At 43.8% G+C, this 25,780-nt stretch overlaps 1 protein-coding gene across 1 annotated transcript in view; it reads left to right on the top strand.

The window, feature by feature from the left end:
* The window catches only part of PLCD1 (phospholipase C delta 1), a 121,959-nt gene that overhangs the window by 11,318 nt on the left and 84,861 nt on the right, over positions 1–25,780 (top strand). The gene's annotated exons all lie outside the window — the stretch shown is intronic.

Below are 25,780 nucleotides of genomic sequence, written 5' to 3'. Positions count from 1 at the left end.
TATAGTGATATATATTTGTAATTTCCATCTTTTTTTTCCCATCAGTTTTCTCCCTTCTTGCTTGTGAGCCAATGAGAAGGCTGCAATGTCTTTGTCTGTGCTTAGCAACATCCCTAGCAACCAATAGGAAAGTTGCCTACCCCTTACTATATAAGAACCTCCCCAGCAGCCATTTTCTACAGTTTTTTAAAGTTCTGAGAGAGACAGCAGTGTCATTGCTGTGCTCTGTGCTTTCCACACTACATTAGATGGATAGTTAGTTAGCTTATATATATAATACAGATAGTTAGTGGGAGATAGTCAGTGTAGGTTAGATAGTGATATAGTGTAGCTGTTGCAGTGCAGGGTGTTAGGTAGTGTGATAGGTTCTGCTGTCCATACATACATGCAGACCTGCTAAAATGTGAAGTTTCAGGTATTGCGCCAAAATATTTGCATCATTAGTGCCGATTAGCGCAATCACGAATATATTGTTGCACTCTAACTGCATATAAAGCCATTTTTAATGTTCTGCCGTGCCAACCATTTTCTCCAGTCTCAGGAAACTTCTAGCAGCTTGGAAAATGTAGCAAAAGTGACCCACGCCTGTATTTCACGTGCATTATGGGAATATTACATTGCCGATTTTTCGCAATCAAGGAAATAATCTCGAATTTGCAAATATATGACGAATATTCACCCAAATATTTGTGAAATATCACGAATTCGAATATAGCCCCTGCCGCTCATCACTAAAGCTGGTATCTGATAGATATCATGAGCTTTGTACTGGGCATCTGATTTACACTTTGCACATCGAGGGACTTTTATAAAACATGCAATGTCTGCACTTCTCTTAGTTTTTTGTAAAGTTTCCATTTGCCTTCTTTTATCATTTAATGTATTTACTTCCTGGCATCTGCCCTCACAGTCGTTCTAACCTGATGTGACCTGTTCATTTCTGCTTTAGTCAACACATGTACAGTATAGTGACTAATAGCGAAGCAGAGAATGACCGCAGGAGATAATGTACAGGAATACCAGAACACTCTCATCAATGCTCAGTGCAGGGAGAACCCAACAAAATGCCTACATCACAATATATGCAATATACCATGGAAAGTTCATTAGCTCCCCAACAGTCACATCAACAAATTGGAAAAACTCTTGGGAAAATGTCACTTTTTTATTGCAGACTTTGAATGAATGTCTCAAGTATATATAGCTGGCGCACAACTCAGGTGATTTAAGTGCATTTTAACACTTAGGCTCCATTCACACGTCCGCAAAATGTGTCCGCATCCGTTCCGCAATTTTGCGGAACGGGTGCGGACCCATTACCCATTCATTCTCTATGGGGACGGAATGGATGCGGACAGCACACAGTGTGCTGTCTGCAGCCGCAATTGCGGAGCGCGGCCCCGATTTTGGGTCCGCAGCTCCGCAAAAAGATAGAGCATGTCCTATTCTTGTCCGCAGCTTGCGGACAAGAATATGTATTTCTATGGGGGTGACGGGCTGGTGTGTTGCGGACCCGCAATTTGCAGGTCCGCAACACACCACGGACGTGTGAATGTAGCTTTAGGCTAGGTCTACACGACGACATGTGTCGCGCAACATTTTGTCGCCCCAATATCGCGCAACAATTCTTATAATGATAGTCTATGGTGACATGCTGCGACTGTGACGCGACAGTCGCAGAAAAATCTATCTCGAATTGATTTTTTGCGACTGTCACCTCGCAGTAGCAGCATGTCGCAGTGCAACACCATAGACTTTTATTATAAAAATTGTCGTGCAACATGGGTGCGACAAAATGTTGCGCGACAAATTTCGTCGTGTAGACCTAGCCTTAATGACGTAACTAATTTAAGCCTTAAAGGGGTTCTGCAGTAGGTAGATCATCAGCGTCTGATCAGCAGGGGTCTGACACCCAGGACCCCTGCCGATCAGCTGTTTGAGAGGGCAGTGGTGCTGGCAGTAGTGCCGCGGCCTTCTCGCTGTTTACCGCAGACCCAGTGACGTTCATTCAAGTGAACCGTGCTTAGCCCCACCCAGGCCATTGATACTAGTCGTGACGTCATTGGGCCTGCGATAAACAGCGAGAAGGCCGCGGCGCTACTGCCAGCGCCGCTGCCTTCTCAAACAGCTGATCGGCAGGGGTCCTCGGTGTCGGACCCCCGCTGATCAGATGCTGATGATCTATCCAGAGGATAGATCATCACTCTGGATAGATCATCAGTTTAAAAAAACTGCAGAACCCCTTTAAGGACCAGTAACATTTTTCACCCTCTGTATTTCAACGGTTATAACTTTTTTATTGTTTCTTAATTTAGCTGTATGAGACCTTCAGACGAAGGGGGAAGATACAAAATGCCCTACACCACATGTTTTATGCTTAAGATCTACTGTAGCATGTGCAGGATAGGGACAGTATAAGATGGGAACCTTATTGATGTTTGCGTGTGTGGAGTACAAATGCTTGCTGCAACTTATTTGACAACATGATCCGGATGCTGGTAAACGTCAGGGTCCTGGCATCAACAAACATTCTAATTAGGCGCAGATGAATTACGGTATTAGGGCTCTTTCACACCTGCGTTCTTTTCTTCCGGCATAGAGTTCCGTCGTCGGGGCTCTATGCCGGAAGAATCCTGATCAGGATTATCCCAATGCATTCTGAATGGAGTGAAATCCGTTCAGGATGCATCAGGATGTCTTCAGTTCCGGAACGGAACGTTTTTTGGCCGGAGAAAATACTGCAGCATGCTGCGCTTTTTGCTCCGGCCAAAAATCCTGAACACTTGCCGCAAGGCCGGATCCGGAATTAATGCCCATTGAAAGGCATTGATCCGGATCCGGCCTTAAGCTAAACGTCGTTTCGGCGCATTGCCGCATCTGACGTTTAGCTTTTTCTGAATGGTTACCATGGCTGCCAGGACTTTAGCGTCCCGGCAGCCATAGTAAAGTGTAGCGGGGGAGCAGTGTACTTAGCGTCCGTGCGGCTCCCCGGGCGCTCCAGAGTGACGTCAGGGCGCCCCAAGCGCATGGATCACATGATCGCATGGATCACGTCATCCATGCGCATGGGGCGCTCTGACGTCACTCTGGAGCGCCCCGGGAGCCGCACGGACTGTAAGTATACTGCTTCCCCTCTCCCCACTACTACTATGGCAGCCAGGACTTTAATAGCGTCCTGGGTGCCATAGTAACACTGAACGCATTTTGAAGACGGTTCCGTCTTCAAATGCTTTCAGTACACTTGCGTTTTTCCGGATCCGGCGTGTAATTCCGGCAAGTGGAGTGCACGCCGGATCCGGACAACGCAAGTGTGAAAGAGGCCTTAGATGGACAAACACTCATCTTCTCACTCCTTTTCTGGAAAAGACACCTATATGTCAAGCAAGTATGCTGTTTGATTGATGGCGTAGAGGGGAAATAGATAATATGCACATAAGTCCACGTTACCCTCCCCTGGGACAATGTACAGTGCATTTGGAAAGACCCTTTCACTTTTTTTTCCACATTTTGTTATGTTGTGGCCTTGTGCTAAAATTTAAAAAAAACTTGGTTTCGTCAGACTATAACACCTTTTCCCACATGCTTTTGGGAGACTTCAGATGTGTTTTTGCAAAATGTAGCCTGGCTTACATGTTTTCTTCGTAAGAAAAGGCTTCCGTCTTGCCACTCTACCCCATAGCCCAGACATATGAAGAATACGGGAGATTGTTGTCACATGTTCCACACAGCCAGTACTTGCCAGATATTCCTGCAGCTCCTTTAATGTTGCTGTAGGCCTCTTGGTAGCCTCCCAGAGCAATTTTCTTCTCGTCTCTTCATCAATTTTGGAGGGACGTCCAGTTCTTGGTAACCTGCATATCCCTGAGGACGCCGAAGGCTCGGCGAAACATGTAGGGAAGCGGGAGCACGTACATTTTAGAGTCAGATTGAGCGCAGTGAGCCTCCATAGTAGAGATACACAGGCACTAAATATAAAGTTGCTGTGAAGAATCAGGAAATTGGGCAAGCCCTGAGAACGTTATCAGGAGCTATCCCATCCAGTGGTGTATACTGAGAAGAGGTATACACATATATACACCAGTCTCACCGCTCACTCTGAGGTTTTTTAATCATTAGTTTAGAGTGTTCATTTTTCAAACAGAAATAATAAAGATATAAGTTTTATGTAATAAAAAACTAGTCAGTAGGTGATTCAAGCCACGCTCTGGTCGCATGACCCTTGAAAATTCCAGTTCTTGGTAATGTCACTGTTGTGCCATATTTTCTCCACTTGATGACTGTCTTCCCTGTGTTCCATGGTATATCTAATGCCTTGGAAATTCTTTTGTACCCTTATCTTGACTGATGAGATCCCTCTGATGCTTTGGAAGGTCTCTGTGGACCATGGTTTTTGCTGTGGGATGCGACTAAGAAAATTTCAGGAAAGACCAACTAGAGCAGCTGAACTTTATTTAGGGTTAATCAGAGGCACTTTGAATGAAGGCAGGTGTATGCTGACTCCTATTTAACATGATTTTGAATGTGATTGCTTAATTCTGAACACAGCTACATCCCCAGTTATAAGAGGGTGTGCACACTTATGGAACCACATTATTTTAGCTTTTTTTGTTTTCTTCCCTCCACCTAAAAGATTTCAGTTTGTGGGGGTGAGGGAATAAGGCCTGGAAACTAGGGAAAGGAGATGGACACCTCCTGGTAAAACCCAAATCAAAGTCCTGACTAACTACCAGTATGAACAGACCCCAGAGGTAGGTGAGTTCATACACAGGAATACCTAGTGCCCTAACTCACCCTATAGTACCCTGGTACTAATGTCAGGACTGAGACAACCTGTTCCTCCAAAAGGAAGGACGAACAGGAGTCTCCCTCAGGTCTTAATACAAACGACAGGGAAATGCAACACACAAAATAACCAAACAAAATACAAAAGGGAAAGAAAACACTTAACTTCAAGTGGCTATGGCAGCACCAGGAACTAAGCCGAGATCCACACACACCAGCAATCCACAACTCAAACAGAAGCTATAAACCGCATAGCATAGTGGAAGAAACAACAATAAATAGAGAAGGTTAAATGACCACAATAGCCACACCTGAGGAAAGAAGGTATGGCAAGCACCAGAAACAACACAGAAGTCATTTGATCCAAACAGAAAACATGTCAGATCAAACCACGTGTTGCCAGTCTCACCGATCTCCTGCCACTTGTTGCAGGAACGTCCGTGACAGACATCTGCATGACATCTCAGCCGGCTGAAGAGGGAGGGGAGCTGCTTTAACCCTTTATATCTCAGGCTGTGTATCAATTACGGAGGTTAGCCTATTATAACCAGGGATAATTTGTTCTAATTCAATTTTGATTTTCAAATTTGTTTTCTCATGTGATGTATATGGTCACAAGAAAATATCAGAATTTGTTCTAGGATAATACACTCTGTACAGAGTTTACTATGAATATTGGATTACAACATGGTAGACCTAGATCGAAGCTCTGAAAACAGAAAGTGATACAAACATGTAAATACAGTGAGGTTCCATTAATGCACAAAGCTTGTAAAAACCTAGCTGATGAGCAAAGTGTGGCGCATAAAGGATATATTGGGCTTCTGATGCCAGCAATCATCTATTAGTATACCGCATCAGATCCCTATGTTTAATATTTGTGTGGAAAAGCTCCTGGTCTACATGTTAAACGTACTGTATCCATGGGGCAGCGGATCAAGGCCAAAAATTGTCCTTTTAACCTCCATCGAGCAGACATTTTTTTAATAAGACACGTTGTACTTTTTTTTACAACGGTGGACAATGAGCCTGTTTAGGAGTGTTCTACCTGATCATTGAGGGGGAATTTCAGGGGAGCAGACTTTCCCTGACAAGGGAGGACTGGGAACCTAAAGTGGCCCTGGAAAAAACTAAAAGCGGTCCCATATTGTAGGCGGGTCCAGACTAACAGAAGGTGAGGCAGCACAAGCAGACTGGGTCAACACAAATAGGTAGAAACAACAGAAGTAATTAATGCTGAGAGCATCAGATCGTTATGTACCCGGCCAGTGGCCATGAGGAGGGCTTGAATGGCCTCCTTGCCATCAGCTAACTGGGAAGTTTCCCTGAGCAGAGAGAGTTTTCAAGCTGTGCGGCTGTGCGGGCAGCAACCAATAGGTTTGAGGTGACATGTTCCTGTGTCAACAGGCGTCCCAGGACAGCACCGAAATCCAGGACTGTCCCGATGGATCCAAAACATTTGGAAGGTCTGTATTATGTTAGCACCAAGTGATTGATGATCCTGTTTTAACTTGGTAAGGTTTTTTTTAATTATTTATTCTTCATCACATGCAAGGCTGTACGCTGAATAATCTGAAGTTTATATGATAATCAGAATGTCCTGAGGAGCAAAGACTATGTCATGTTATTGGTATGTTGATCTTGTGAGGTGCAGCAAATTCTCTGCTTGTGGACAGGCATGTGACTGCTCACATCTAATTACATATATTGTAAGGACAGTCACACTATTTGATTCTTCATTCACACTGGAAAGGATTAGGCAAAAATGGGAATAGTTTACTGATGCTATATCCATAATTACCTAAACCCTCTGATCCCACTTTAGCCCAGAATAATAGTCAGGTTGTATGGATTTAGTCGAAACAAACAGTACAATGTGTGCGTGGTTTTTTGACAGTCAGTAATGTCCTAGCTCCAGAGTGGTAGACTGAACTATAATAGGTTATAATTATATAACATAATGATCTATTTCAGTACGCTGTGAATAGTCCTTCATTTTTTTACCTTCTCTGTTTACACATAGACTTAGATTTCACATCCTAGTAAAATTCCGTTAGCTTTAGACCTAGAATTATGTGAAAAACACATGGAGTTGTGCACACAAGAAATGGTGCAGAAAAGAATATATATTGTGCTAATGTCAGCTGAATCGAACTAGTCTATTCCAACTTTTATCTATGTCGCCTGCGCCGTCCTGTTCAGGACTCGGCGCAGGTGCAGTGAGGAAGCCGGCGAGCGCCCTTAACTTACTGCGCCTGCACCGAATACTGAACGGGACGGCGCAGGCGCGAGATTTACACAGCAGACAGGGCCGGCAGTAGGAGACCAATCCTGCCTGGCCCTGTCAGTCTAGTGTAGCAGGGCGTGGCCAAGGTGGGAAAACAGAGCATCTAGGAGCAGGGGCTGCGGTATTTTCTCTGGCCAAAAAACGTAAGAGGGACTGAACTGATGCATCCTGATGCATACTGAACGGAATGCTCTCCATTCAGAATGCATTAGGATAAAACTGATCAGTTTTTTTCCGGTATTGAGCCCCTAGGACGGAACTCAACACTGGAAAAGAAAAACGCTAGTGTGAAAGTACCCTTAGCATCGGAGCATTTTATGCTCCGATGCTCTCCCTTGCCCTGTGCTGGGTCGCGCAGGGCAAGGGCTTTTTTATTTATAATAACACACTTTATAATAACCGCCCAGAAGTGTGTTTGTTGACATCATTGGCTCTGATGGGCTGGCTTTAGCGCTGCCCTAGCCTACAAGCTAGGGCAGCGCTAAAGCCCGCTCATCAGTGCCGGTGACATCACCGGGCTCACTGCTGGGTGAAAGCCTCCGCATGGCAGCCCTATGGAGAGCCCGGTACGTCCCCGGATCTACTGAAAATGCCTTTGCCTAAAATGCTCCGATGCTCATCTTAGTGAGGCTGCGTTCAGCTCTGAACCCGGACGCGATTTTTCCGCGCGAGTGCAAAGCGTTTTGCAGGCGCGTGAGAAAAATCGGCATGTTTGGTACCCAGACCTGAACCCGGACTTCTTCACAGAAATTCGGGTTTGGGTTAGGTGTTGTGTAGATTATATTATTTTCCCTTATAACATGGTTATAAGGGAAAATAATAGCATTCTTAATACAGAATGCATAGTACAATAGGGCTGGAGGGGTTAAAAATTAATAAATTATTAAACTCACCTCATCCACTTGTTTGCGTAGCCTGTCTTCTCTTCTTTCTTCTTCTTTGATGACCTGGGAAGAAAAGGACCTTTGGTGACGTCACTGAGCTCATCACGTGGTCCGTCACATGGTCCATCACCTTTGGTTCAGTATAATTTATTAACCCCAGCCTTTTGCTATGCATATATATATTATGTACAGTCTAAGGCCTTATGCACACAAATGTTGTTTGTGTCCATTCCATTTTTTTTGCTGATAGGATGCGGACCCATTCACTTCAATGGGTCTGCAAAAAATGCAGACAGCACACCGTGTGTTGTCTGTATAAGTATGTCTGTTCCGTAGCCCCGCAAAAAAAATAGAACATGTCCTATTCTTGTCAGTTTTAGGCATTGTTACAATGGATCCGCCAAAAAAAATGGATGGCATACAGATGTCATCTGTTTTTTTTTTGCGGATCTGCAATTTGCGGACTGCAAAACACATACGGTAATGTGCATGTAGCCTAATCATGTAGCCTTATTTCTGGGCTGCTTTACTGCAGCAAACCTGTCACCTGCAGGCAGCATGCTGTAGAGCAGGAGCAGCTGAGCAGAATGATATGTTCACTTTAACCTATTCTTGGGTGATCAAAGCTCAGGGATGGAGTTGTTTAGCTATAAAATAAGTTCAATCATAACAATAGTCTATTAGTAACTATGGTACAATTCATAAATGTCAGTACTAGATTGACATCTCAGGAACCTCTTCGTTTTTGTAGTTATGTAAGGTTATATAGGATTAGTAAGGCCCCTTTCATCATCATGAGTCCTGCCCTCCCAGCACTGCCGGGGTCGCATAGCATTATATTGATTTATAAAGCTATGTAACCCTTAGGCCCCTTTCACACGGGCGAGTATTCCGCGCGGATGCGATGCGTGAGTTGAACATATTGCACCCGCACTAAATCCTGACCCATTCATTGCTATCGGGCTGTGCACACGAGCGGTGATTTTCACGCATCACTTGTGCGTTGCGTGAAAATTGCAGCATGCTCCTCTTTGTGCGTTTTTCACGTAACGCAGGCCCCATAGAAATGAATGGGGTTGCGTGAAAATCACAAGCATCCGCAAGCAAGTGCGGATGCGGAGCAATTTTCACGCACGGTTGCTAGGAGACGATCGGGATGGAAACCTGATCATTATTATTTTCCCTTATAACATGGTTATAAGGGAAAATAATAGCATTCTGAATACAGAATGCATAGTACAATAGAGCTGGAGGGGTTAAAAAAAATAATATAATAATTTAACTCCCCTTAATCCACTTGATCGCGCAGCCGGCATCTCTTCTGTCTTCTTCTTTGCTGTGTACAGGGAAAGAACCTGTGGTGACGTCACTCCGGTCATCACATGATCCATCACCATGGTAAAAGATCATGTGACGGACCATGTGATGACCGGAGTGACGTCACCACAGGTCCTTTTCCTGCACACAGCAAAGAAGAAGACAGAAGAGATGCCGGCTGCGCTATCAAGTGGATTAAGGTGAGTTTAAATATTTTTTTATTTTTTTTTAACCCCTCCAGCCTTATTTTACTATGCATTCTGTATTCAGAATGCTATTATTTTCCCTTATAACCATGTTATAAGGCAAAATAATACAATCTACAGAACACCGATCCCAAGCCCGAACTTCTGTGAAGAAGTTCGGGTTTGGGTACCAAACATGCGCGATTTTTCTCACGCAAGTGCAAAAACGCATTACAATGTTTTGCACTCGCGCGGAAAAATCGCGCATGTTCCAGCAACGCACCCGCACCTTTTCCCGCAACGCCCGTGTGAAAGAGGCCTTAGAGGTCTGGAATTTATTGTATAACATTGACAGCATTATGTCAGTGTTATCTAATACATTCCAGGACTCTGGGTGCGTTCAGTGAAACTTGCACCATTTTGCAAGCAAGTTCAGTCAGTTTTGTCTGCGATTGTGTTCAGTTGTTCATTTTTTTTATGCACAAGCGCAATGCGTTTTGATGCGTTTTTCACGCGGGTAATAAAAAACTGAAGGTTTACAAACAACATCTCTTAGCAACCATCAGTGAAAAACGCACTGCATCTCCACTTGCTTCCGGATGCAACGCGCTTTTCACTTCTATGGGGCCAGGGCTGCATGAAAAACGCAGAATATAGAACATGCTGCATTTTTCACGCAACGCAGAACTGATGCTTAAAAAAAAAAAATGTAGACAGACACATTGAAATGAATGGGTCAGGATTCAGTGCGGGGGTGCTATGCGTTCACGTCACGCATTGCACCTGCGCGGAAAACTCGCTCGTGTGAAAGGGGCCCAAGGATTACATAGCATCATAAATCATTATAATGCTATGCAACCCCGGCAGTGCTGGGAAGTCAGGACGGAAGCTGTCTCATGCTCTGAGTCCGATGCGTGAAACTTGCTGGTCTGAAAGGGGCCTAAATCTGGGCCACTGTTCATGCGTTGTTAATGGTATTGCAGCTCGGCCCTCACAAACACCAGCGGGATACAGGCACATCAGGTAAATGATGATCTGTTGTCCTTTTTCTGTCTTCACTGTTCTAGTGATCCTACAGATAGCGATAGAGATTCCTCCTAGTGAAGTACCGTAAGTCACAGTAGATATACGGTAAATGGATTTATTATACTCACAAGACTTCTTATAAAACAGGCATAAAATGTATAAATATATAAAACTCCTGCGTCCTCTCACAGCGGATAGATCATCAGTTTAAACAAACTGCAGAACCCCTTTAAGCAAACGCATAGATGCGAGACTTCAGCTAGTATATGAGCACGTCACCACTACATTTAGGAATGCAAAGGTGTTGTTGCAGGTTTTATGCCACCACTTTCTGCTGGAGTGAAATTTCAACATTTTTCGGATTTCTTCTTTAATGTTTCAAAAGAATTTATTGAAAGAACATTAGGTAAAAGTTATGTAGAATAAGAAGGCAAAAGTTAAACGTAGCTCTTTAAAGCCAAATATTTGGTCAAATGTCATTGATTTTAATGGAGTAAAGATAACATAACACGGAACAAGTGTCGTCATGTTATGCCTAAGGCCTCATGCACACGACTGTTGTTTTATTCCATGTCCGTTGTGCCGTTTTTCGTGATTTTCTGCGGACCCATTGACTTTCAATGGGTCCGTTGAAAGCTCTGCTAATGCACCTTTGCCATCCGCATCCGTGGTTCCAGTCCGTAAAAAAAATATAACCTGTCCTATTATTTTCGCGGAAAATGGTTTGCGGACCCATTCAAGTCAATGGGACCGTTAAAAAACGCGGAGGCACACAAGATTGTCATCCGCGTACGGGCGTCCCTGTCCGTTTTTTTTCCTATCATTTGCATGGCAATCCTGTCTTAGACTTTTTTTTACTTTCCTTTATGTCTGGTGGTCCTCCAAAAATAAAGGAAGACACATGGAAACAAAAACAGAAACGGATCACGGAACAACGGAACCCCATTTTGCGGAACGGAACACAACAACGGTCGTGTGCATGAGGCCTTATTCACACATCAGGGGTTTGGTCAGTGATATTCATCAGTGATTGTGAGTCAAAAAATGAAAATCAGACCTTATATAGTACATGACAGTCTCTGTCTAACAAAGCTAGAACCAGCCCTGTACCTCACATGGATCCAGAGATCTCCCCATTCATTGCTCCAATTTATCGGCTGGATTTATTTCCAGCTGACAGCACAGGGGGCATTCATTTTCTCGTGTCCGTTATGTTGCAGCTGGTGGCAGTTGAAGGATGGAACTGAGCTTGTGCGTCCACCACAGTGAGCTGGACAGAGAATTTAGAAAACATACAGATAGATTTAAGTGAATTAAGTTAAACATCTTCTTGTATGTATAGTGATATGGACCATGCTGGTATAACCTGGGTATCTCCTGTATATAATTATATACAGTTGTGTTCAAAATAATAGCAGTCAGACATCACTAACCTGATCAATCACTGTTTTTGGTATTTCTACATGGCAAATAATTTACTAGCAGGTGTAGTAGAGTAATAGAAATCCAACAGACCCAACAGTCATGACATGCATGCTGCTGATTTTGTGTAATTAAATCACTAATTGAAAGGGGCATGTTCAAAATAATAGCAGTGTGGAGTTCAATGAGTGAGGTCATTCAGTCTTTGAAAAACAGGTAGCAATTATTGCCCTTATGTTGTACATGCTGGTTACAGTGCATTTCTCTCTGAAATTCTGAGGAAAATGGGTGGTTCCAGACATTGTTCAGAAGAACAGCGTACCTTGATTAAAAAGTTGATTGGAGAGGGGAAAACATATAAAGAAGTGCAGAAAATGATAGGCTGCTCGGCTAAAATGATTGCAAATGCTTTAAAATGGCAACCAAAACCTGAAAGACTTTGAAGAAAGCGAAAAACTACCATTCGAATGGATAGAAGAATAGCTAAAATGGCAAGGACTCAGCCAACAATCAGCTCCAGGAAGATCAAAGAAGGTCTAAAGTTACCTGTGAGTACTGGTACAATTAGAAGACTCCTATGTGAAGCCAAGCTATCTGCAAGAAGCCCCCGCAAAGTCCCACTGTTGAAAAAAAGACATGTGCTGAAGAGGTTACAATTTGCCAAAGAGCACATTGACGGCCTAAAGAGACATTTTGTGGACTGATGAAAGTAAGATTGTTCTTTTTGGGTCTAGTGGCCGGAGACAGTTTCAGACGACCCCCAAACACTGAATTCAAGCCACAATACACTGTGAAGACAGAGAAGCATGGTGGCACAAGCATCATGATATGGGGACATTTCTCATACTACGGTGTTGGGCCTATTTATCGCATACCAGGGATCATGGATCAGTTTGAATACATCAGAATACTTGAAGAGGTCATGCTGCCTTATGTGGAAGAGGAAATGCCCTTGAAATGGGTGATCCAATAAGACAACGACCCCAAACACACCAGTAAACATCTTGGTTCCAGACCAACAAGATTGACGTTATGGAGTGGTCAGCCCAATCCCTGGATCTTAATGCAATAGAAAACTTGTGGGTGACATCAAAAATGCAGTTTCCGAGGCAAAACCAAGAAATAGAGAAGAACTGTGGAATGTAGTCCAATCCTCCTGGGCTGGAATACCTGTTCACAGGGGCCAGAAGGTGGTTGACTCCATGCAACACAGATGTACAGAAGTTCTCAGAAACAGCGGTTATACAGCCAAATATCAGTCAAGTGATTCAAAGGAAAGCAAAATCTTCTAACATTTTTCAGTTTATATAGTAAATGAGTTTGTAAAGAAGAATAAAAACACTGCTATTTTTTTGAACAGTCTAATATTCACTTTTCATAATTTTTTTTAGAAACAACACAAATTTGTGTGTATGGAAATAAAAGATATTAGAAGGATTTTGAGCTTTATTCACTTTTTTAAACACACTGCTATTATTTTGAACACAACTGTATGTACAGATGGTATGAGTTATACTTTTTCTTGTATATAGTGATATGGACCATGCTGGTATAATCTGGGCATCTTCTTTATATAATTATATATACCAGTACAGCTGGCATAAGTTATATATCCTGTATATAGTGATTTGGACCATGCTGGTATAACCTGGGTATCTCCTGTACACAGTGTTTGCCCTAAGCACTTTCTGGTATATATTTATATATATATATACAGCTGGTATATACTTTTTCTAATGTAAAGTGATAAATGGACCAATGTTTTTATATATGGTAATATGGATCATGCTGGTATACTCTGATTCAGAAGATGCCTAGGGTGTAACTGCATGATCCACGTCACCATATATAAGAAAATTGGTCCATTTATCACTTTACATGAAGGCTCATGCACACAAACATGTGCCGGCAAACAGCAGGTCCGCAATATACGGGCCCCGGCAATTTTTGCACCCTTTCACTTGAATGGGTCTGCAATCCGGAAGGTGTGGAATGGAGGCACGGAACCCCGCAGAAGTACTACGGAGTGCTTCCGTGGGGTTTCTCTCCATGCTTCCACACAACAACAAAAAAAGAGCATGTTCTATTTTTTTTGTGGTGCGGACGGATAACGGACACATTCAAGTTGAATGGCAAGCTGCAGCTTACTACTACCAGCATTCATATTTTATTTGGGCACAGGGGCAGGCTCCAGCATACTACTGCCAGCATTCATATTTTATTTGGGCACAGGGGCAGGCTCCAGCATACTACTGCCAGCATTTATATTTTATTTGGGCACAGGGGCAGGCTCCAGCATACTACTGCCAGCATTCATATTTTATTTGGGCACAGGGGCAGGCTCCAGCATACTACTGCCAGCATTCATATTTTATTTGGGCACAGGGGCAGGCTCCAGCATACTTGCTGTGTTTTGTAGAATCCACTGCAGAGCTGGAGCAGCCGATGGACTTTCTCTCTGGCTGCTGTCAGCTATAAGGCAGGAAGCTTCCTCACTCTGCTCCTGAACTCCAATCCCGCCAACTGTGACATGGCGTTGTGACATCATGCAAAGTGTTCGTAGCTGCCCTGGTGATGTTTAAAGGGATCGCCAACAGGAATAGCAAACCGCTATTCAATTGTGGTTCCCTGGTTTCTTCTTCATCCACAGGATGCAGATACAGTTTAAAGCTGTGGTGGTGTCTGACGCACCTGTCAGAGGGTTCAATAGGGCCCCATGACAGGAGGGGGTCTCACGCAATTGTGTGGTTTGCATGGTGGTAAAGAATGCCACTGAATGTCCCCAATGGGGCTCACATCTAAGTTCCCTATAAGTATGTCTTTGGAGTGTGGGAGATACTTTAAGGAGATCCATGCAAACATGGGGACAACATACAAACATCATGCAGATGTTGTCCTTGGTCGACTCGGACTTGAATCCCAGAGCTGCAAGGCACCACTGCTAACCACTGAGCACCATGCTCTTACAAACAAGAAGTGCAAACAAACTAAAAGACAAAATGTAACATGTGACACTTTCCAAAATGGAGAATATCTTTTATTCATTCAAACTGGTTTATTTAACAGCCAGAATACACTGGAAAGACTTTCCCGTTGTTTTTTTTTTATATATATATGAAAGCAATCACTACTTAATTAGCAGACTGAGATTTTATATAATGAGTTTACTTTGACTGTGCTCATAGGAAAATTAATTCAAAATTTGCAGTGTAAATGTTTTTCAAAATCTGAACACTAGGTGTCACTATATCAATATCATGTCATTTCTCAGGCAAGCCTGGATTTCCTTGATTGCTAATTTATATACAGGTGAAACTCGAAAAGCTAGAATATCGTGCAAAGTTCATTTATTTCAGTAATGCAACTTAAAAGGTAAAACTAACATATGAGACTCATTACATGCAAAGCGAGATATTTCAAGCCTTTATTTGTTATAATTTGGATGATTATGGCTTATAGCTTATGAAACCCCAAAGTGACAATTTTGAGGTCCCCTTTGCTCAGGGGATATGGATTAATTAGCTGACTAGAGTGTGACACTTTGAGCCTAGAATATTGAACCTTTTCTCAAAATTCTAATTTTAAGCTGCATTAATGCAATTCCTTTTAATTTGCATTACTGAAATAAATGGACTTTTGCACTATATTAAAAATTTTCAAGTTTCCCCTGTGTGTGTGTGTATATATATATATATTATTGGTGATGCAGGTTTAGTATGTATGCCAGGAAAACAACTGTACCACTGTACATTCTAAGCAAACCTACAGGGCTTCACTTGCCCGAAAGGCTGAGAGAGTGGCCATTAGGCCTCCACCAGACCGGTATATGTTGATATACTGCAAGAAAAAGTATACAGTGAAAAAAAAAGTATAACGTGCGTTATATACAATAGTATAGTCAGATTTATTTTATTTAGTTTGGGTGAACTGCATGGTTAGTCTACACAGTATGGTGGAGGGAAAACGGGTGGATATTAGATGCCTTCGGGAGAAACAGTACCAGAGTCTGGCAGCCCCATGTTGGACGATAATTATGTAGCGACTGAAAGACTGGACGAAAACGCTTGTAAAATTGTTTATGTAAATAAACTATTGTCATTATTGAACTGTGGTAATGTAAAGGTGCAGCATCTGATCGTTCGCCGATGAAAACGGTGTCAAAACAGACGTGTTTTATATAACTCATTGCTGTCTAAATAGAGAGAACAATTATATGTACCCCACAGTGGTGGCAATAAAAACTAAAACTTGTCCCACGACGGAAAAATAAAAATGTTATAGCTCTTGAAATGCGATGATGAAAATAACATTTGCTTGGTCACTAAGGCCCAAAACAGGCTTGTCACTCAGGGGTTAAGTGAGTAAACGGCTGCATGCAAGCAAATTTGTACACGATAATCTTTGATAATGAAAATGCTAGTGTATCATGTGCGTTATATTGCTAAATGCGTTTGTGCCATTAAGGCCGAATGCACGCGGCCGAGAGCGGTCCGTGGTATGCCGGGCTGGATTCCTGTTCAGAGCAGGAGCGCACGGCGTCATTGGTTGCTATGACGCCGTGCGCTTCATGCCGCCGCTGCTGTACAGTAATACACTGGTATAGTGTATTACTGTACAGCAGCGGCGGCATGAAGCGCACGGCGTCATAGCAACCAATGACGCCGTGCGCTCCTGCTCTGAACAGGAATCCAGGCCGGCATACCACGGACCGCTCTCGGCCGTGGAACACGGCCGTGTGCATTCGGCCTTAATCGGCTAAAAATGATCTACTGATGTAAATATGCCTTTACAGAAGTAGACAGAGGTTATGACTTCTAGACCTATAGCCTCTGGACTGCAGCTTGTCAGTAGTCCACATATTAGGTAAGGGTGTGACTACAATTCAGGCCCCTGCTAATGGCACTACTCATCCAGGATGATGGGATTATTGCTCATTAAAGCAATTTAAGTCAATGACACGGCAATCTGCATGTCTTAGGCTACTTTCAGATCTGCGTTTTCCTTTCCGGTTTTGAGATCCGGTAGAAGATCTCAAAGCCGGAGGAAAACGCTTCAGTTTTGTCCCCATTCATTGTCAATGGGGACAAAACTGAACAAACCGGAACCGAGTGCACCAGAATGTATACCGTTCCGTTTTGTTGCGTTCCCATGTCGGACACAAAACAGATGCAAGCAGCGTTTTTGTGTGCGGCATGGGAAACTGAACACGCCGGATCCAGCCTCAAAAACCATGTAAGTCGTGCATTGATTTTCAATGGTATTTGATACCGGATCCAGCATGTTCATTTTCGAAATAATACAACCGGATCCGTTCTGAACGGATGCAGCCGGTTGGAGTATTCAAACAGATGCATTTTCCTCGGGTTTTGAGATCCTCTGCCGGATCTTAAAACCGGAAAGGAAAACGCAGATGTGAAAGTAGCCTTACTGAATACAAATGGCATCTTATAATGTGCAACAGCAGCTTTGGGATGATAAAGGGAAGCCCTGCCCGAAAACCCAGGTTTGACAAGAGTGTTTTTCTTGGAGCTATTTTCAGTGGCCATTTGGGCTGACCAGAAGTGACACGTTTCCATGGCTGTAATCTGATGCAGACAGAGGCGTAGCTAAAGGCTCATGGGCCCTGGTGCAAAAGTTTAGCTTGGGGCCCCCTTCTGCTTGCTTTGTGGCCAGGGGCAGGGGTGCACTGCTAGCCTTTCTGCTGCCTGAGGCAAAAATTGAAACTGCACCCCCCCATGCCCAGTTCTCAATTTAACCCCTTCTCTCCAGCTCTACTGTTTTAAAGACACACTTGGAAAACGTTACATACAGCGCTACAAAACATACAGGGTAATACAGCGCACATACCTCTTGCATCCTATGACGTGTCCTCTGATGTAGACGTTCTCTTTCCTCATCTTCTCCATTCAGACCAGACCACCATGATGATTTCTTTCAGCCATCTCTCAACTCTGCAGAGTCTGACAAAAAGACATCTTCGTTTCCTACTTTTCCATCGTCCTCTCATCTTTTCAATACCACAATACTGTGCTCCCCAATATTATTCTGCAGAAACAGTACTCCTGATAATACTAGTACAGTCCCCCATATCAGACATCAAATCAGGCCCCAAATGAGATCCTCAGAACCCCTTATCAGTTCCTCAGACCCCCATATCAGACCCAAACCCAAAAATTGTACTTACCTCTCCTGCCCCGCCGCTGCTGCTGCATTTTCAGCTCCTGGTCTTCTCAGGGCCCGACCTGAATGTGTACAACATCAGGTTATAGTGATGCTGTACGCAGTCAGGAGAGTGCAGTGTGGCGGCCGGAGAAGACCAGAGAGGAGGGGCGAGTAACCGCACTTCACTCCCTGCTCCTCCATAAAGGAAGCACTGCATAGGTAGCACCTGAAGAGGCCACAAACCTCTCCTCCCACATAAGACATCACTATAGCAGTGAAAACACATGAGAGGTGGGGACCCCGTTACAGATTTTAGCTCAGGATCTTCAAGTTGTCCCCTACCTATTCTTGCTGGTGAGCCACAAAGCCACACATGATATTATAAAAGGATGTCTGTCAAAGACATGATCAGGTCATATTTGTGACCCAAGTATTTAGTAAGGTCTCTTCCACACGTCAGTGAATCACAGAAGTGTGCTGTCTGTGGTCTCCGTGGACAGCACATGTACCCATTGGGGCACATTTACTAAGACTGGCTTTTTACACCGGTCTTAGTTTCCCCCTTGCACTGCTGTAAGATTTGCCTAATTTATGACGAGGCACATCTATGGCAGTCCTTGCACCTGGCTGGCATAGCTTTTCGGCAACATTTACATGTAAATGTTAGTAAATTTGCTGGGGCCAAAGTCCTGGTTCCAGCATGGCCCCCAACATGCTCCTGTCCCACCCAGCTGTCAAACATGGCGTGAAATCGGCAGTGTGACTAAATATTGCTGCACGGCTGGTTAAAAAAGGGACTTGAGACAATTTTTTCGAATAGTTGCAAGTGACTTAAAGGGAACCTGTCATCAACTTTATGTTGCCCTCACTGAGGGCAGCGTCAAATAGATACAGAAATGCTGATTTCAGCGGTGTGTCACTCATGAGCTAAAAGTAAGAGGTTGCCGAGAACCAGCATCTTAATCATTGCGGCCCAGGCCTTGAAAAGCGTCAGATCTACCTGAGAAGAGTCCTGGTTATCCATAATCTCCTGCCCTTCTGCTGATGGTTGGCAGTTCTCTCCTAGAGAGAAAGGGAGAAAACTAGGTAGTCATCAGCAGGTGGGCAGGAGAGCAGGAATTCATGAATGACCAGGACTCTTCTCAGGTGGCCGGGACTCTTTTCCTGGCCCAGTCTGCAATGATTGTGATGTTGGTTCTCGGCAACCACTTTTAACTTATAAATGACAGACCGCTGAAATCAACTCACCTGTCTCTACTTTATACTGCTGTTAGTATGGACAACAAAAAGTTGATGACTGGTTCCCTTTAATAATAGACCTCCATTGACTTGAATGTGTGTATTCATAGATCAGTGGTTTTGCACTGTGGGTCAGACTCTCTGACATCTAGCAGTTGTTTTCTTGTAAGACGCCTTCATATTCACTAAGACTGGTCTAATTAGTATGTGCATGAAAATGTGGAGCAACTCACCACTCAAAACAGAGGCAGAAAAGTACGCCTGCCCTGGAGTGGAGTATAAATCAGATTGTTTTTATGACTAAATCATGCTCAAAATAAGGCGCACCTACAAAAATTGGCCAGAAAATAGGCACAAAAGTTTTAAAACTGCTGAATTGGTCTTAAAACTCAAAATAGGCGCAACAGGCACACATTCCTCCAAAACAGGCGCAAAATCAGTTGGTAAATAAGACTTAAAAAATAAGACAGTCGAAAACAGGCTTTTTACTCATAAAAACAGGCGCAGCCACTATGGTAAATGTACCCCTATGAGTCAATGAAAACCACGGACAGGTAGTTTTCATGGACCATTGGTAGCAGATGCTCTAGAAACTAATTTTCAGCTGGGCAGAGTCTGTGGAATCCAGATGGCAAAAAACTGACACACGGATTCTCTGCTGACATCTTCACAGATGACCCATTGAGCATTCTGTCACAGATGCCATCACAGACATAGACTTCTGAATGAGGCCTAACCCAACAAAAATTTGACGTTTTAGCACATGCTGAGTGGCACTGTCTTTTTGCTGCACGGCCAATAACCACAAGCGTTTTACCAGGGGTTACCGCGGTTTTGTGAAGCATTTTTAGACCATGCAGTTTCTACAAGTGAAACAAATGTTTTGAACTTATTTCACCTCCAGAAGCTGGGTGTCCAAACAACGAGAAACTATGGAAATTCATGGTGAAACTAACATGGTAGCTGGCAAAGTGGCACAAAGACAGTAGGGCACATTTACTACAGTGTCTGCACCTGTTTTCATGAGTAAAAAGCCAATTTCCGACTGTCTTATTTTTTAAGTCTCATTTGCCAACTGATTTTGTGCCTCTTTTGGAGGCATTTGCACCAGTTGTGCCTATTTTGAGTTTTAAGACGAATTCAGAAGTTTTCAAACTTTTGTGACTTTTTTCCAACCTATTGGTGCACCTTTTTTTGTGCCTGAATAAGGCCCATAAACAGTCTTATTTCTACTCTACTCCTGACCAGGCTTATTTTTCCCATCTATTTTGTGGGGGACTTGCGCAATTTTCTACATTGAAAGAGATAGATGCAAAAAAAATTCTGGGCACTTAAAATCTTAGTGAATATGAACCTGTCTTACAAGAAAACAACCACAAGATGTCAGACTTCCGATTTATAAATCCGATTTAGGCCTCATGCACACGACCGTTGTTGTGGTCCGCATCCGAGCCGCATTTTTTGCGGCTCGGGTGCAGACCCATTCACTTCAATGGGGCCGCAAAATATGCAGACAGCATCCCGTGTGCTGTCCGCATCCGTTGCACCGTTCCGTGGCCCCGCAAAAAATATATAGCATGTCCTATTCTTGTCCGTTTTGCGGACAAGAATAGGCATTTCTACAATGGGCCGCCCGTTCCGTTCCACAAATTGCGGAAGGCACACAGGTGGCTTCCGTTTTTTTTTGATCCGCGGTTTCCGGACCGCAAAAAACGGTACGGTTGTGTGCATGAGGCCTTTCTAAAGGATAATAAATGAGACGCAATACACCCCTTATTTATTTATTTTTTGCTCCAAGATGAGGCGACCTTGATAAATGTCTCCCAGTGTTAATCAGCATGTGGGAAATCAACCTTAGGCTACCTGCACACATTGCTGATTACATGCGTTTTTTCGACTAGGATTCTCATGCCGAAAAACTGCAGTCTAAAGCCTCATTCACACATCAGAGTTTTGGTCAGTGATTTCAATCAGTGACTGTGGGCCAAAACCAGGACATAAGGTATAGCCCCCCCCCCCCTCCCCCCTCCCCCGGCAGCATAATGCTGCCAGTGTTATCCAATACATTCCAGAACTGTAAGGGTTACATAGCATCATAAATCAATATAATGCTATGTGAATCCCGTCAGTGCTGGGAGGTCAGGCCGGGTGCTGTGATGTGGACTCACTGCAGGAGGAACGCTCGTCTGCAAGGGGCCATAAGGGAAAGAGCCGCACCTGATTTTGGCTCAAAATCACTGATTGAAATCAATAACCAAATACTGACCTGTGAATCAGGCATAATACAAGCTGGTAAGCAAGGTGTATAAGATGAGACAAATCTCATGGACACTTAGCTTTTTTTCTCCTCTGTGCAGAAATTGACCCGCAGTGCAGATTTAGAAAACTGCAGCATGTCAATCTTGTTTTTGGATTTTTGGTGCATGTCAATCTTGTTTTTGGATTTTTGGTGCGGATTTCATCCTTTTCAATGGAAGGGTGAGATCTGTGGCAAAAACGCATCAAATCAACTATCACTTGTGGATTTTAGTGCACAGGTGGTGCAGGTACCCTCGCACGATAACAATTTTCTGTTTGTAAACCTGCACCCGTGTGCAAGTAGCCTAAGGGTACATTCACACTTCGGGATAATTTATTAAAGGGTTTGTCCCACAAAAAATATTTTAGTTTTCAAACCAGCACCTGGATCTGAATACTTTTGTAATCTCATGTAATTTAAAATTTTGTATAGACCCTGAGTTATTCAATAAAATGTATCAGTAAAGCGCCACCGGCTGTTTTTTTTCCTTATTTCTTTGACCTGCTCACTGAGATGGCCGCACATGCTCAGTTTCATCCTTCAACTGCTTCCTGAGCTGTGATAGGGAGAGCATAGACACGCCTCCTGACCTGTGATAGGGAGAGCATAGACACACCCCCTGAGCTGCAGCAGAAAAGACACTCCCCTTGAGCTGTCAGCTTGATATAAATCTAGCAGAGCAATGAATGGGGAGATCTCTGGATCCATGTGAGGTACAGGGCTGGTTCTAGCTTTGTTAGAAAGAGATTGTCAAGCACTACATGATCTCTGATTTTCATTTTTTACATTAGTCATAGGATAACCCCTTTTAAAGGACTTGTGACAATTTTAGTTGAAAAAATAGTCACAAGCCCTTTTTTTAACCAGTCGTCCGACAATATTTAGTTGCGCAGCTGGTTTCACGCCTTGTTCGGCAGTTGGTCAGGACGGAAGCATGCGGGACTGGCGTTTTTTCACCAGGCGTAGACTGCCATACATGCACCTAATTTATGACTAGGCACACTCCTCGTCATAAATCAGACAAATCTTAAGGCAGCGCAAGGGGGAAACTAAGGCTACTTTCACACTAGCGTTCGGAGCGGATCTGTCTGATGTTTCATCAGACGGATCCGCTCCGATAATGCAGACGTTCGCATCCGTTCAGAACGGATCCGTCTGCATTAAAACTTAGAAAATTTTCTAAGTATGAAAGTAGCCTGAGCGGATCCGTTCAGACTTTACATTGTAAGTCAATGGGGAACGGATCCGCTTGAAGATTGAGCCATATAGTGTCATCTTCAAGCGGATCCGTCCCCATTGACTTACATTGTAAGTCTGGACGGATCCGCTCGCCTCCGCACGGCCAGGCGGACACCCGAACGCTGCAAGCAGCGTTCAGGTGTCCGCTCACTGAGCGGAGCGGAGGCTGAGCGCTGGCAGGCGGATGCATTCTCAGTGGATCCACCTCCACTGAGAATGCATTGGGGCCAGACGGATGCGTCCGGGGCCGCTCGTGAGCCCCTTCAAACGGAGCGCACGAGCGGACACCCGAACGCTAGTGTGAAAGTAGCCTTAGACTGTTGTAAAGAGACAGTCTTAGTAAATGACCTCCATTGTGCTGAAATCACAGTTTTGCACAAAACGCCCGGCGAGCACAACCTACAAGTGAACCGTTAGGCTCGCCATACACTTTCGCCAGCTTGTTTAATCAACAGCTTTCCCTTCCAACTCCCCTCCATAGACATGCAACAAAATACTATGGGTGAAATTCATTACTCCCCTTACGTCTGTTTTTGGCTTAGAAAAGTTGCAAATACATCAGATTTGCGACTTTTCTGGCCACAATAGGCATTTCACACCACCCTCACCAATTTTATGAAGAAACGTGTTGAATGTTGGTCCATTGGTGTAAATAAGGAATATTTACTGCAGCTCCAAGCTGTCGTAGATTGGATTCTGGTGCACGGACTGGCAGAGTAGGCATGTAATTTATGACGAGGAGCAGCAATTACATGGCTTCTCTAGCAACGAAGGCCCTATCAAGATTGGCACAGCAGGCACCAGTCTTGGTGAGTCAGGGCCTATGTGCCTGAAGGCAATGGAAACCTTAATTTCACCCTAACATAGCTTTTATTAGTGCATAATTAATAATTATAAATGAACTGAGGAGTCCTCACTCTTGCATTGTAACTAAATGTATGATAATTCACTATTAAAAACAGACCCCCTCCCCCCCCCCCGATACATGAAAACTAGGCGTCTACAGCATATCTGGTGCTACAGTCAGATAGAGCCTTCGACTTGGCTTAGCATGCATGTGTTCTGAACTGGGAGAGGAAATTAAGGGCTCATGCACACGAGCGTATTTTTTTTTCTGTGTACGTTCCGTTTTTTTTGCGGACCGTATACGGAACTATTCATTTCAATGGGCCTGGAAAAAAAACTGAAGGTACTCCATGTGCATTCCGTTTCCGTATGTCCGTATTTCCGTTCCGCAAAAAAAATAGAACATGTCCTATTATTGTCTGCATTACGGATAAGGATAGTACTGTTCTATTACGGGCCAGCTGTTCCGTTCCGCAAAATACGGAATGCACACGGACGTCATCCATATTTCTTTCCCATCTGTTTTTTTTGCACTGCAAAATACATATGGTTGTGTGCATGAGGCCTAAAGCTGATGTTACAGATTTGATGTGTACCTAATGTGTTTAGTGGCTTCCAAATTCCTCCTGCCCCCGAAAGCTGATATCGGGGGAGATGAGGATTGGGCAGGTTGGATTCAATTGCCCAGTCCTTTTGACAGCAGGGAGATAAGCCGCTGCCACAGGCTTTCTCCGCTCTTCCCATTCACTACATATGCATGCTCACCCGAATGAATGGGTCTGCATCCAATCAGCAAAAAAAGCGGATCAGATGCGGAAAAAATATGGCGGCACATTTATCAAGCTCGTCTGTTTTAGGGGCTGTCTTTCTTTTACCGAATTTTTACTAAAAGTCGCACAGCAGTTCATGAATTAGACTCAGCATATTTTCATTAGTCTGACCTCTGGTGTTTGTTTTTCAGTTAGACGGGTTCATATTCACTAAGACTGATCTAATTTACTTGCGCATGAAATTTTTTTGATTTTTTTGGAGAAAAGTCACGTGTCTCCAGGAAAGTGTGCCTTTTAATGCAAAAAAAAGTTGCGCTTCACCGCTCAAAACAGACGAAGAAAAGTACACCAGCCCCTGGACTACATAACTAGGTCACAAAATAGTCACTAAAGTTAGAAAACTTCAGAATCAGTCTAAAAAATTAAAATAGTCGAACAAGGCACAAAAGTCTCCAAAATTGGCGCAATTTCAGTAGTAAGTACGACTGTCTAAAACTGATGCCGTCCACATCTTTTACGGCCCCACTGAAGTTAATGGGTCCACATCCGGCCCGCAAAAACTGCAGATCGTATGCGGACAAAAACGCGGTTGTGTGTATGAGGCCTAAGGGGGAGATTTATCAAAACTGATGTAAAGGGAAAATAGCTTAGTTACCCATAACAACCAATCAGATTCCAGCTTTCATTTTTCAGAGTTCCTTTGAAAATTGAAAGGTGGAATCTATTTGGTTGCTATGTGCAACTAAGCCAGTTTTCCTTTACACCAGTTTGGATAAATCTGCCCTTTAGACTAGGGCTACACAGCGATATTTGTCACGTAACAAAAGGAGTACAACTACATTGCGACTTGTCACGTGACATTCATGTCGTACGACATTTATTCTACTGATAGTCTATGGTGTGGCACTATGTGTTGCATGTCGCAGTGTGACACCATAGACTATCATTACAATAAATGTTGCACGACATTGGTGCGACACATGTCGCTGTGTAGCCTTAGCCTTAAAGGGGTTGTCCAGGTTCAGAGCTGAACCCCGACATCCCTCCATTTTCACCCCGGCAGCCCCCCTGACATGAGCATCAGAGCAGTTCATGCTCCGATGCTCTCCTTTGCCCTGCGCTAAATCGAGCAGGGCAAAGGCATTTTTTGGAGATCCGGTGACGTACCGGGCTCTGCATGGGGCTGCCAGGAAGCCCGGTGACGTCACTGGCACTGATGGGCGGGATTTAGAGCTGCCCTAGCCAGTAAAACGGCTAAGGCAGCGCTAAAGCCCGCCCATCAGAGCCGGTGACATCACCGAACACACTGCCGGGCGGAAGTT

This window comes from Bufo bufo, chromosome 5 (assembly GCF_905171765.1).
Source record: "Bufo bufo chromosome 5, aBufBuf1.1, whole genome shotgun sequence".
Classification (NCBI taxonomy): domain Eukaryota; kingdom Metazoa; phylum Chordata; class Amphibia; order Anura; family Bufonidae; genus Bufo; species Bufo bufo.
The sequence above is the reverse complement of the archived record's forward strand: the minus strand, read 5'-3'. Positions and strand labels throughout refer to the sequence as shown.